At 41.8% G+C, this 12,262-nt stretch overlaps 1 protein-coding gene across 3 annotated transcripts in view; it reads right to left on the bottom strand.

The window, feature by feature from the left end:
* Window positions 1-12,262, bottom strand: part of SLX4IP (SLX4 interacting protein) — a 169,714-nt gene that overhangs the window by 133,060 nt on the left and 24,392 nt on the right. The window lies entirely within an intron of this gene.

The raw sequence follows: 12,262 nt of genomic DNA on the forward strand, positions 1-12,262 counted from the left end.
GTGTTGTGAGAATTAAATAGGATAATATGTACAAAACACCCAGGTCAGCAGGCAGTCTGTAAATGTTAGTTCCCTTCTTTTGCTGTCACAAAAGCTTTTAAGAGAGTGCTTCTAACAAGAAACACCATAACACACTTGAACTTCACATCTTAAGCAGCTGAAATGAAATACCTGAAGAGGATAAGAGGGAGCCTACATAATCTTAAAATCGGCCTGCTTTCCAGCTGGTATCTTTAATTTGATTACTAATAGCTAAATTCAGTGACTGTTTCCTAACTGCCAGGCACTGGATTAGACACCTTTTGAGTACCAACACCATGAAGATCGACACTTGTTATATCCATGTTGGAGAGAAAATAAAATCAAGATCCCACAGATAGGACAAGCCTTGGGTCCATGTAACTTTGTGCGATGATACCCCAACAAGAATTCCCTTCCAAGTAAAATCGGAAATCTAAGGAACACCGGCATCTTCAGGACCTCAATCAGCAATTTTGGTGGCTGTTTTTATCAGGGGAAAACCCACACTAATGCCCCAATAAGATCTCGTATTATATTTCTAATGCTGTTTCTTAGAATTTAAGCAGAAGACTGAAGGAAAGAGCTAAGGCTCTTCTGGTTTTGCAGAGAATTACCAACGGTGCTGAAATTTGGAAAATTCAGCTTAAACACACGAGTGTTAAGAGTCCCGTGGTACCACTTGCTGTTTTCAAACCAAACTTCAGCTTAATTATTAATTAAACTGTCCCTAATGTTGAAGATGGGTTCAATGTTCATTATACTCCTTCCCCTTTAATAGTTTTAAAATTTTCCATAAGAAGTTTTTTTAGAGTCTGTACATATCCACACTCCTCCAAAGATCCCTGCAGTGAGAGGCTGAATCATGTCAATTTTACAGAAGACACCCTTTTTTGGATAATTTTAACCTTCCCTAAAAATAAACACTCCAGTCACCAAGCCAGCGAGGGAGGGCAGCAGCTCAGGACTGCACCGTCATGGCAGATGGAGACTGAGTCCTTGTGGGAAGTGAAAGCGGTGCGCGCGGCATCGGAACTGATGCAGCGACATCTGATTCCATCAGGCCGTCTTCAAAAGAGTAAGCATTTCATCAGCTGCTGGAAGACTGCACAGCGGCTAGCAGCAATGCACGGCGACAGTCAAAAACACTGAAGCTAGAATGCGGTTTCTGCAGTTGCACGCTCTGGGGGAAGTTGGGTGGAATGCTGAGTCAAAAGCAAGTGCAGACTCATCGCTGACGAGGGGCTCTGAGGAGTGCATTCAGCGCTTCACAACTCAAGATTTCATGCCAGATTCGTACCACTGAAGGTCCTGACTCAGAATTTCATCTACAGAGGAGATATTCAAAACTTTTAGTAGAATGACATCCTTTTAGATACTTTTCTTGATACTTTTCAGTACTTTGGCTTAACTACCATAACACACACCAAGGATGTGAACACCTTAAAACGCCTCCACGTGGGCATCAACAGTAAAGCAAGCTGGAAACTCTAAAGCAGTAATTACGCTCATCCTCATCCCCAATAACCAAGAGAAGCTTCTCGAGGGTCAGATTATTCCAGCTACCTTTTGGACACCCCGGAGACCTCTCTACATATTTTAAGTACTCATTATGCTCTGTTAGAAGGCCTGTCTATGGAATTGCCAAGGAGAAACTTGCCCAAGGGTAGGCATAAGTGACGATGACCCTGTGCTATGGTCACTGGAGCAAAGGTGGCTGCCTTCCCAAAGCCACCTCAGAAGTTTGCTTATTGGGGCAAAAAGTACAGCAGACTTATAAACGATGTCACTTGGGGGTGAGGAGCCATCATGATCTACAACATGCACAGGAGAGCAGAGAGAGAGGCCAGCAGAGGGAGCTAACAAGGGAAACGCAGAGCACGGGCCCCCTTCTCAAAGACGGTCCACAGGGAGTGGCCAGAAGCTGTCTTCAGACCTTCACAAAGCTCAACCACAAAGCTCCGCTCCCCATCATAAAGTACCCTTTTCAGTCCCAGCGGTTTGCACAGGTTGGTTTCTTCCTCCTAAGAGCCTTGATCACCACCAGCCCAGTATAGTCCTTGCTCTCTAAATAAGGCACTAAGTTCTCTTGGGCAATTTTTTAGATCCTTGCCTTCTGCTCCCCGAGGTTCTCAGCTTGTGTGTGAAGGAGGTGGACTACATCAGTGCTTTTCAATGTGCTGTCTGTCAGGTCCCTCCGGCCCTTAAATTCCATGCAGAACCCAATATAGCCAACCCATGGCAGCCAAGACAGGCAGGAGCAGGGCCGGGATCTGGCTCAGGCCCTCCACGGAAAGCAATGTCTCCCAGGAACATGGCTGGAACCCTGAGTATGATGCTCTCCGGGTCCCAGGGTACCCTATCCTCCAAGGGGTGAGCTGCTCCACACACTGGTGCAAAGAAGGAGAGAGACAAGAGGGCGAGGACTAATCTTCCAGCCAAGACAAGAAAATGCAGGCAAGACAAGCCATCAAGCAATGGCCACGGCCTGAACCCACAGCTCCCTCGGTGAGAGCAAACGCGTCCAGTCGTGGTGGGAGGCGCCAGAGGGAGGCCAAGGTAAGTCATGCCTGACAGCTCGGTGGTCAGACAGTGACATCCCAGAGAGCACCCATGCCTCTGAATCAGCAGGCCACAAAGACAGATCAACTGCTTTTCCCTTTGGGATTTGGCTTATGCACAGTGGTTAAGGGAGTGAAAAAGAGGAAGTGAAGAAGGCAGCAGGCCGAGGTGCAGAGGCACTGGGCCCCCTTAACCCAGGCCCCCAAGGCCCAGCCAGCCTTCCTTCTGGGGTCCTTACTTGACCACAAGTGAAAAGAAAGAAAAGAAAAACGAAATAAGTCCACATAGAGACTTTTGTTTAAGGACACATATCTAAAATGAATACAGAAAGGGAGTCTAGAGAGAGAATCCAGCTTTTAAAAGCAAATTCCAGAGTTCAGACATTGCCTGGGGACTCATGAGTCCCACAAACATCAAGACTATGAACATATCTGCAGAACTATGTTGTACGATCTCTCAACATCACTTTAGACTGAACACTATCTTCTTTGGAATTATGAAGCACCTTTAGACACTGCTTAAGCACATCTTAATTTACTTGACAACGTGAAGTGTTGTTAAACCAACAGATCATTTACAAAATTTTTAAAAGAGCAGGTAAGAACCCTGGTAGCTTTAAGAAAAATTGCAAAATAAGCTACTTCATGAAACACCCTAGAAGAAAAAAGTTCATCACAATCACTAATATTTGTTGTGATGATAATGATTACAAAGAGAATGCCCACTGTTTACTAAAATGATTGCCTTCGCTAAGCACTTAGTATGCATCACTTCACTTAACCCTCACCGTAACAGTATGGTATAAATCCTGCAGTCAGTGCAGGAGATGCTAATGCTGCTGACCCAGGGAACACATTTTGAGAACCAGCACTTTGGAGACTACAGAGTCTGTCTTTTCTCTTCCTCCCCTTTGTCTCTGAGCTTTTTTGGGACCCAGTTAGCACTGCATGCCCCAGTCTCACACATCAGTCCTGGTTCGCAGGCCAGCCACCACCACAGCCCAAAACAGCCAGACTGAATGCTGGCCACCCCACATGGCTTTTTCTCTCTTCCAGAAAAAAGATACTAAAATGCCAAATAAGTCAGCTGTTCATGGACCAAAATGCATTTTCAAAATTCTTTTTTTGTTACTGTTTTTGGGGCAGTTGTTTGTTTGTTGCTTATTTTTAAGCATGCTTTCTAAATAGCAACAATATTCTAGAAATAATTTACAATATCAAAATGGATACACAAACTGAACAGTCTTATTTGAACTCCTGGTCTCAGAAAAATATGCTTGCACAGGCAAAATGTGATTATATACTTAAACAACTTTATATCAGAATTACACAAAATGAACTACAATTAATGTCTTCAACTACCATTGGCTTTGAAAAGACTCACGTCAGGTAACAAGGAAGTGAAAGGGGAAGGATGCTAACACTTCCTAAGTGATGACTCTGTGCTGAGATGGACAATTATCCCAGAAGGAAGTTTAAATTAAAACTATTTAATTAACCTTATTTAACAGATGGGTACAAAAGCTCAGAAGGATTTAGATCACTTTCCAAAGTGCAGGTTAATGGTAAGGCTGGGTTCAAACCCAGACCTCTCTCTGCCTCCAAAGCCCAAATTCTTCCCACTATATCATACATAAAAAATTCCTCAAATAAAAATTTCTGTAGTTATAAAAATGTAGGGCTAAACAGGTCCTTAGAGACTTGCTAATTCAACAGCTCATTAAGTAGATACTAATAGATAAGAACAGACATGGTAAGCAATCCCCAAAGATGACCACCAATTCCTCCCCTATATAAGCACACCGCTGCTCCCACCAAGAGGCGGAGTTCATCTCCTCTCTCTCGGCCTTGTGATTTGCTGACCAATAGAACGTGGTGGAAGAAAGAGTTTGCCAGTTCCAGACATGGCCCTCAGGAAGCCCAGCAGCTTCTACCATCATGTTCTCTGGGAAGCCAGTGCCAGGCTGGAAGGAAGCGCAAGCTAGACTATGGAATGACAGACACCTTATAAAGAGAGAGGGGCCCCATGGGGGAGGGCGGAACATGGGAGTGAAGCCCTCCTGAGCTTGCCAGCCCAGTCTGTATCTGACTGATCCAAGTGAGTGACCCAGTCAATGCCATGCAAAGCAGAAAAACTGCCCAGTTAGATTTTCTGACCCAGGGAATTAGGAAAAGTTTGGGGCTGGTTGGTTACACAGCTATAGATAACTGAAACAAGAGGTTAACTGACCCATCCATAATCAAGAATCAACAGTAAGGACCAAAAATCTAAGCTCCCTGACTTTTAGCCCTGACCACCTGCCACTGTCGCCCACCATGTAAACTGACCCCAAGCAGAGCACCCCAAACACCGAGAGACCTATGGCTTTGCCACAACAGCCTATGAAGAAACAGATCTGAACAAAGTGACGGTACTCATTTGTTCACAACTGAGCTATTCAGGGCAGTCTCTGTGTTTACTAACCTGTTGCTATGATCATTTCGACACATGAATTTCTCATTACAAACCCCCTGAGGACAGGGACAGGCAATCATCACTCTTGTCCGCGTCTCTAGTACCTAACCCAGGGCCTTGCACACCAGGGATAAATGAAGATTTGCTAACTGACACCTCACATAGGAAAAGAATTAGACTAGTCCTCACCTCAAAGAATTATGAGACCAAAAACAAGTAAGAGGCCCAGGCCAAGTGCCTCTAATACTATACAGGATATCACTGCAAAGTAATTACTGAGGGCCCATGACACGCAGAAAGTGTTCTTTTCCCAAACACTTTAACAGCACTGTCTTTTATTATAACTCTGATTTTATCTTTCATTTCTTATATTTTATTATGACAAGAAACCCTGTCAAACAGATAGGCATAGTAGCACCATCCCATAGCTGAAGAAATGGGTGCTCAGAGAAATAACACAATTCACCCAGTCATCCACACTGCACAAATGAAGCCACAACATGAAATCAGGAAACAAGATTAGAAGTCTGATGCTAATTTCACCCTCTAGAACCCTTTCCTCAAAAACCTGATGATCTAAATTTCAAGAAGGACTGTAAAAGAATCTAGAGTAACCTGAATATAGAGAATCACAGAAAGTTAGAACGAGACAGATTTCAACACTGATCCGCAACAGTGAATTCTTCAGGTCAAGGGAATTGGGATGCTAGACCTGGCCCAGGCCTTCCCAGAATCTACACGACACTCCATCTTTGTGAAACAGCATAACATTCTTTCCCACCTCAGATCAGACTCGCAAAAGATAGCACCTGCCTGACTGTGTAGGGTCACCATTACAAACTCATGATTTGATGTTTCTAGTAGTCTTAAAATCAGAATGCTATTGTCACATGCTACTCACATGCAACGAAGTGACATATGCCATGGCCTAGCTTCCTTTATTACTTAATCATGGGTATTCCAAGAGGTTATGGCCACAGAAGAATCTACAAGGACAGCAGGAGTAAGCAAACACTGTACATCTTTACATGATGCGGCTAATGACTGGACTGCTGCACACGGGGGCCATTTCAGTAAAATGTTATTTCCATGGACGCCCCCTGCCTGGGATCCTAGGATGTAAGCACACTCCGTTAGTCCCCACCCCACCTCTCACTTCCTCAATCTCCATCCCCCAAACTCACCGTAACAATAACAATAAGGAAATGTGAGTAGGAAAAGCTATATCTGTAATAACACTGTCACTTCACGGACTCTCTCCCAGGCGAACCCCTCCAGTCTTTACTGCTAGGAACAGGGCTGGGCAGGGCCCCGGAGCTTTCCAGGGACCAAGGGGATCCTCACTCTCAGCCCCTCACTTCCACTTCCAGAATCTGGAAGGGAAGCGGGCCAGAGGCAGTCTAGTGTCACCGAGAATGCTTTCCGTGAGGCCGCTGTGGATAGTTCGGGTTGTTCGGATGGTTTTCTACGGCTGTGGTTAATGGTGGTGTTTCCTGGTGAGAACTGCAAGACAGAGTGATCTAAATATCCACAGGCCTAACAGCCTACAGACAACTCCCAGGCAAACAAACACAGGCATTTAGGACGTCATGATAATTTAGGAATGAGCCAGCGATTTTCAAAGCACTTTGGTTGTTGTGATTCCTCGGATCACAGTGTCTGCAGAGAGTGACTTTACAACACACGGAACAATGATGCCCTCTACAGCCCTCAGAGAGAATCCAAGGAACTTTCTGAGCTCTTGTATCTCTGGCAATCCTGAATCTACTTTCCCACTAAGAATTATTTTTTTACATTAGAATAAGTTAATAACATAACACATACTTATATGTGCTTTGTATGCAGGTTGGAAAAAAATTGAAGTATCAGGGTCTAACATTAAGGTGTTAACTGAAATAAAACAATGATGGCCAAAGAATTAACATCATTATACTGAAATAATTTACTTTCCTGAGGGCCACTGTCATTTTGGCTATTAGCAGAGGCTATTTTCAAAGGAATTAGCTTAAAATATTTTCCAAGTGGAACTGTAGACTGTAGACTCTTGAAAGGAAAAATAGGTTGAGGTGAAAAAAAAATTGTTTTTTAAAGAAAAGAAATACACTACAAATGGAACACTATAGTATTCCCTGTCTGGAACAGAAAAAGGACCAGTGAGAAATAACTCTGTGCTTGAGTGACTTCCCTGTTCTCCATAAGCCACAAGGAAAGAAACCCCTCATCTTTGTAATAAGGAAAGTAAGGAATGCTGGGTACCTCGGAAATGCTCCAGATTACTCAAGGCAGATACAAAAGAAGCAAGCAGAGCACAGGTCCTTCTTCTCAGGAAATGTGACTGCAAACAGTATGTTGTCAAAGCAGGGACCGATGTATAGAATACATACAACACCCGACAATGTAAGCTGCAGACAGCAGGCAAAGGAACAAAGTGAGGGGTAATCAATGCAGGCAAAGTTTAGATCTTGTGTGAAAAAAAAAGGTGAGTCTTTAGTCAAGCCTGGAAAAAAGCTGATGGGAACAGACTGAAAAAGAAAACAGAGAACAGGGAGAGAAAAAAACCACAGGCTAGATCACTGCAGGAAATGCAAATGCATCAGTTTCATAGAATAGGTGGGCCACGTTCCCAAGTTCCACGATGAAAACATGGGTCAGAGTTAAAGAGGAAGGGGAGAATTGTTATCAGAGTGCCTTAAATTTAGCTGGAGAGTTTAGATGAGATCGGATTAAATAAAAGGAATTACTCTGACCATTTAAGCAAGAAAGAAATATGATAAAAAAACGGTGTTAAGAAAACATTTTTGTGGCCTTTGTCTAGATGTACTGGAATGATAGCACAAGAAAGGCACAGAGATCGTCCAGAGATTACTGCAGAAATATAAACAACCTGTAATTTGAATTTGTAAGAAAAGGAGAGAAAAGATGCAAGTCCAGGATACTGTATCGAAGAAGAGAGATGCATTAAGTTGGTAGGTGACTGTGAATGAAGGACAGGGAAACATCATAACTGGGCAAGCCAGGGGCATTCAAAGCCAAAGCCAATTTAGAAGAAAACTGTGATAAACTGAATTCTTAGTTTGAATTTTTAAGGATCAATTTAGATAGAGACTTCATGGAGGATTTATTTTGTTAGGACACTTCGGTTTTATTCTTTCCTAAAATTTAGTGGAGAGTCATTACTTAGAACTTGACTGATATGAAAATATTTGCATAAATCTTTTTTTCAATATAATACACAAAATCAGTGCATCTATTTCCAAGTGAATATTGATGGCAAAGCGCCACTTTCCCCTTTAAGTAATTGAAAAATCTAGGACACAGAATTTAAGTTATTCACTGAGGCAAAACAGCAAGACAAAAGCCCATTTGCTCATAACTTTCTCTCTCTCTCTCTGGAAGTTCAAAGAGTTACTCTTCACTTCTACTTTTACTATAAAGAGAAAATTACTGTCAATTCTTAGGCATATTTCTCTTTTTGCGGTTGTTCTAAAGAATGCAGAGACTAAGGTTAACTGAAATTCAGAAAAGAACATAAAACTGTAATTGCTACAAAGGAGTGGAAAGAAAAACACAGATAGTAAAGCTGCAGGGAGATTTTTTAAAAAAATTTAAAATCTCCCCTCTTCTCGTTAACATTAATCGAATCTTCAATCTGTTACTTGAGATTCAGAAAATAACTTAGTCTTCACATCCCAAAAGTCCAGAGCACTGCACCACCCTCCGCCCCCAAATAAAAAGTGGACAACTATCAACAGCAAAAGTAAAAGCTCCAAGTCTCCTGGAGTGGGTGGGAAGGAGGAGGAGGAGGTCATTCCACACTCCCTGTGGAAGGAGACAAAGCCAGATCCACATTCCAGGGAAATCTGGCTGGTCTGAGTTTTTCCTTAAATACAGATTGGCTTGTCACTAAGCCAGGCGCTGTAATCTTCCCAGGCTGCCACTGCTAGGGAAGGCAGGAATCCCTTCTAATTAATCAAGCCCTCCCAACAAAAATTTTCCCACCCACAACAAAGTGGGCTAGGGGGAGGGGGAGTAGCAGAGAAAGCTTTGTAGCCAAAAGAATTCTAGACTTTGGTGTAATACCTAACTAATCCAAGAAAACAGATGCAGGAAGCAGAGGAAATGATCTACAAACAGAGACAGACAATGAAGTAGGAACCTTTCACAATACTGCTCAGCTGGAAACCCAAGTTAAAAATTTAAAACCGTAAGGTTGGAATTATAATTGAACGGCAGTAAGACTGGGCAACATGAGCTTTTAAAACACCTGTAGAGCAGGGGATGGACCCATAAACTTTTTGGACATAGATATCATGCATTTGGTTTGATACTTTTAGCAATAATTTCTAGCTCAAATTTTTTTTTTTTCAAAATTTTGTGTTTTAGTAGATAAAAGTCCATAATTAACACATCACATGTCCATGTCTGTTTCTTGCTTCCAATTGCAAAAGAAATAGCGTTGCCTTGGCCTTCCTGATTTGCCCTGCCCTTGCAGCCAGTTTAACCTAACGTAACTCTATTGAAAGCTCTGACAAGGTGCAGGGAGGCAGGAATACAGAAGGAGGCAGTGATTTAGACCCACGCTGTCCAGTTCAGCTCCCCATGTGGTCTGCTGAGCACCTGAAATGTGGCCAGTAGGAACTGAGAAGTACGTTAAGACAGATAATGCGTTTATATGCCTGTCAGCTTACATCATATATAGATATTTCACACTTTGCAGGCAATAAGGTCTTTGCTGCAACTGTCCATTGTAGCACAAACGCAGCCAGAGACAATATGCCAACAGATGGGAGAGTCTGTGTTCTAATAAAACTTTATTTACAAAAACAAGTGGCTAGTCTATAGGATGTTAAGCTGCTGACCCCTGGTCCCTAAGGAACTTAGGAAAGTTCTAAAATACTGGAGTGGGTGCAGAGCTCAAATTAAGATCACTGAGGAGCCTTGGGAGACATGCATCTGCTACCACTACTACTTTCCACTGAGAAAGCAGTCACTGGAGTATAGGACACATCTTCCTGCCATGAGCTGCAGTGGCCCAGAAGCCAAGAGACCCTGAAAACTGTGGTTCCAAGGACTTTCTCATCCATACACCGCTGCCATTTTCTGAAATTATGGTCTAGCAGTCATTTATAAGAAAATAAGTTCAAGGCCAGAGTCACAGCAGTTTTTAAAAAGAGCCCTCTTCTATGCAGGAAGGTCAGAAGACCTCTCTCCATGTGAAGAAGAATAAGCTGTTTGCAATGGATAAGTAATACCACTCCCAGGAAAGTCTCAGAACAAACAACTGAGACGCAAGTGGCAAACTGGTATTCAGAGGTTTTCTGTTACTTTGGAAATCATGCTCTATCCAAGTATTTTCAACCCCAAATGGTCAAAAGTAAATGCATCTATATGGATTCACTTTTAACTTTTATTCACTCCTTTTAACTTTTATTCACTTTTAACTTTTATTCACTCATTTGATTTTTCATCATAGTAATCCATATACATAGATTAAAATGATACATCAAAAACAGGCCTCTTCTGCACTATCCTGCCTCCATCTTCCTTCCCAACTCTCACTCACTAGGACCAACCATGCTGTTAGCCATTTCATCTGGTATGCACTAAGTGGTTCTAAATACTTTGTTTATACCGCAATTTCTTACTATTTCAGGTTTAAATACTATCTATGGAAAATGAAAACATAATGCCTACAACCCACGCTCCCACAAGTCTCCCTCCCCAGCCTTCCAAAACTGGAGATGACAACACATGAAATGTACCCGTTGTTCAAAGCTGAGCCATGTAGTGCACTATGCTCACCTTCCCATTTTGCATAATCTTTTGTTTCCTTAGTATTAAGGGTTATATCCTTTTCCGTTTGTTTAGTTTCCAATATTCCTACTATAAATCGTTCCTACACTCTCTGACAGACTTATAAAAACTCCTCTCAACGCATTTAAATACATGTGGTATTTTATTCATTTCATTTTTTGTTGGAAACATCTTTCATGGACTCCTCTCCTCTGTCCTGGTCCAATCAGACTGGCTGCTGTCTAGGAATGATACACGGTTGATCATCATGGGATTTACTTAGGCCCTTACCTACTGGATTCTCTTTTTTCCTGGATCCCCTATCTCACCCTTTCTCTGTTCACCCCCTCATTTGGGAAAAATCACATCTTTCCTAAAATAGAATACATTAGAAGGAAATTCTTTTTTCAAACTGCAAGTCTGAAAACATCTCTATTTCACCTTAACATGTGATTCAATGTTGGGCTGTGAAAAGAATTCAGGGTTGGAAAGCATTATCCTTGGAATACTGAAGGAATTGTTCCATCGTCCCCAGCTGTGGCTGCTGAGAAGGCTGTTCTGAATCTGATCCTCTGAATGGGACCTGTTTTTCTTTTAGAATATTCTCTGAATTCCCAGTGTTATGAAATTTTAGGATGATGTGCTTTAGTACAACTTGTTTTCATTGTCTTTTTTAGGTGCCCACCTACAGAAACGTTCAAATAGTGTCGTCATTTCTAGTAATTATATTGTATTATTTCTTTCATAAGTTTCCTCTCCACCATTTGCTTTCCTTTCTAGAACTCCAATGTTTCATATCAAGATTGTACCTCTATTTTTCCTGGGTTATCTTCCCATTTTTTATCTATCATCTTTTTGCTCCACTTTCTGGGCAGTATCCCTTTATCCATCTTCCCATACACTTTACTAAATTTTTATTTCTATTATATTTTTAATTGACAAATGTTCTTTCCTATTTTTAGGAATTTCTCTTGTTCACAATATCCTGAACTTGTTACATAGTTATAATAGCCTCCTTTTTTGCTCTGAGGACACAAATTATAATATTTTTAAGTCTTTTTCTTGCTCACTAGAATCTCTCTGACCCTCCAGATTTGTTAATTTTTTTTTCTCTTTTTCTCAGTTCTCTGTTTCTGAAGTTTTCCTTAAATCTCTGATGGTACTCTTTTGTCCATTCTTAGTTAAAAATAGACAATGAAATGCTGATTTGAAACTATGTGTACATAGGTGGCACTTATTGGCTGCTGAGTTTCGGAATCCAGTGGGACCCCATTTGGTAGGGGGATGCCAGATACAGGCTCTACTGATATCAGACAAGCAGATTTTAGGTTAAGAAGTGTAACTAGCAATAAAAGGAGGTACCTCATAATGATTAAAGACGCTGTTCAACAGAAAAGGCAATCATTAATTTGTACATCCCTACAATAGAGGCTCC

This window comes from Camelus bactrianus, chromosome 19 (assembly GCF_048773025.1).
Source record: "Camelus bactrianus isolate YW-2024 breed Bactrian camel chromosome 19, ASM4877302v1, whole genome shotgun sequence".
NCBI lineage: Eukaryota > Metazoa > Chordata > Mammalia > Artiodactyla > Camelidae > Camelus > Camelus bactrianus.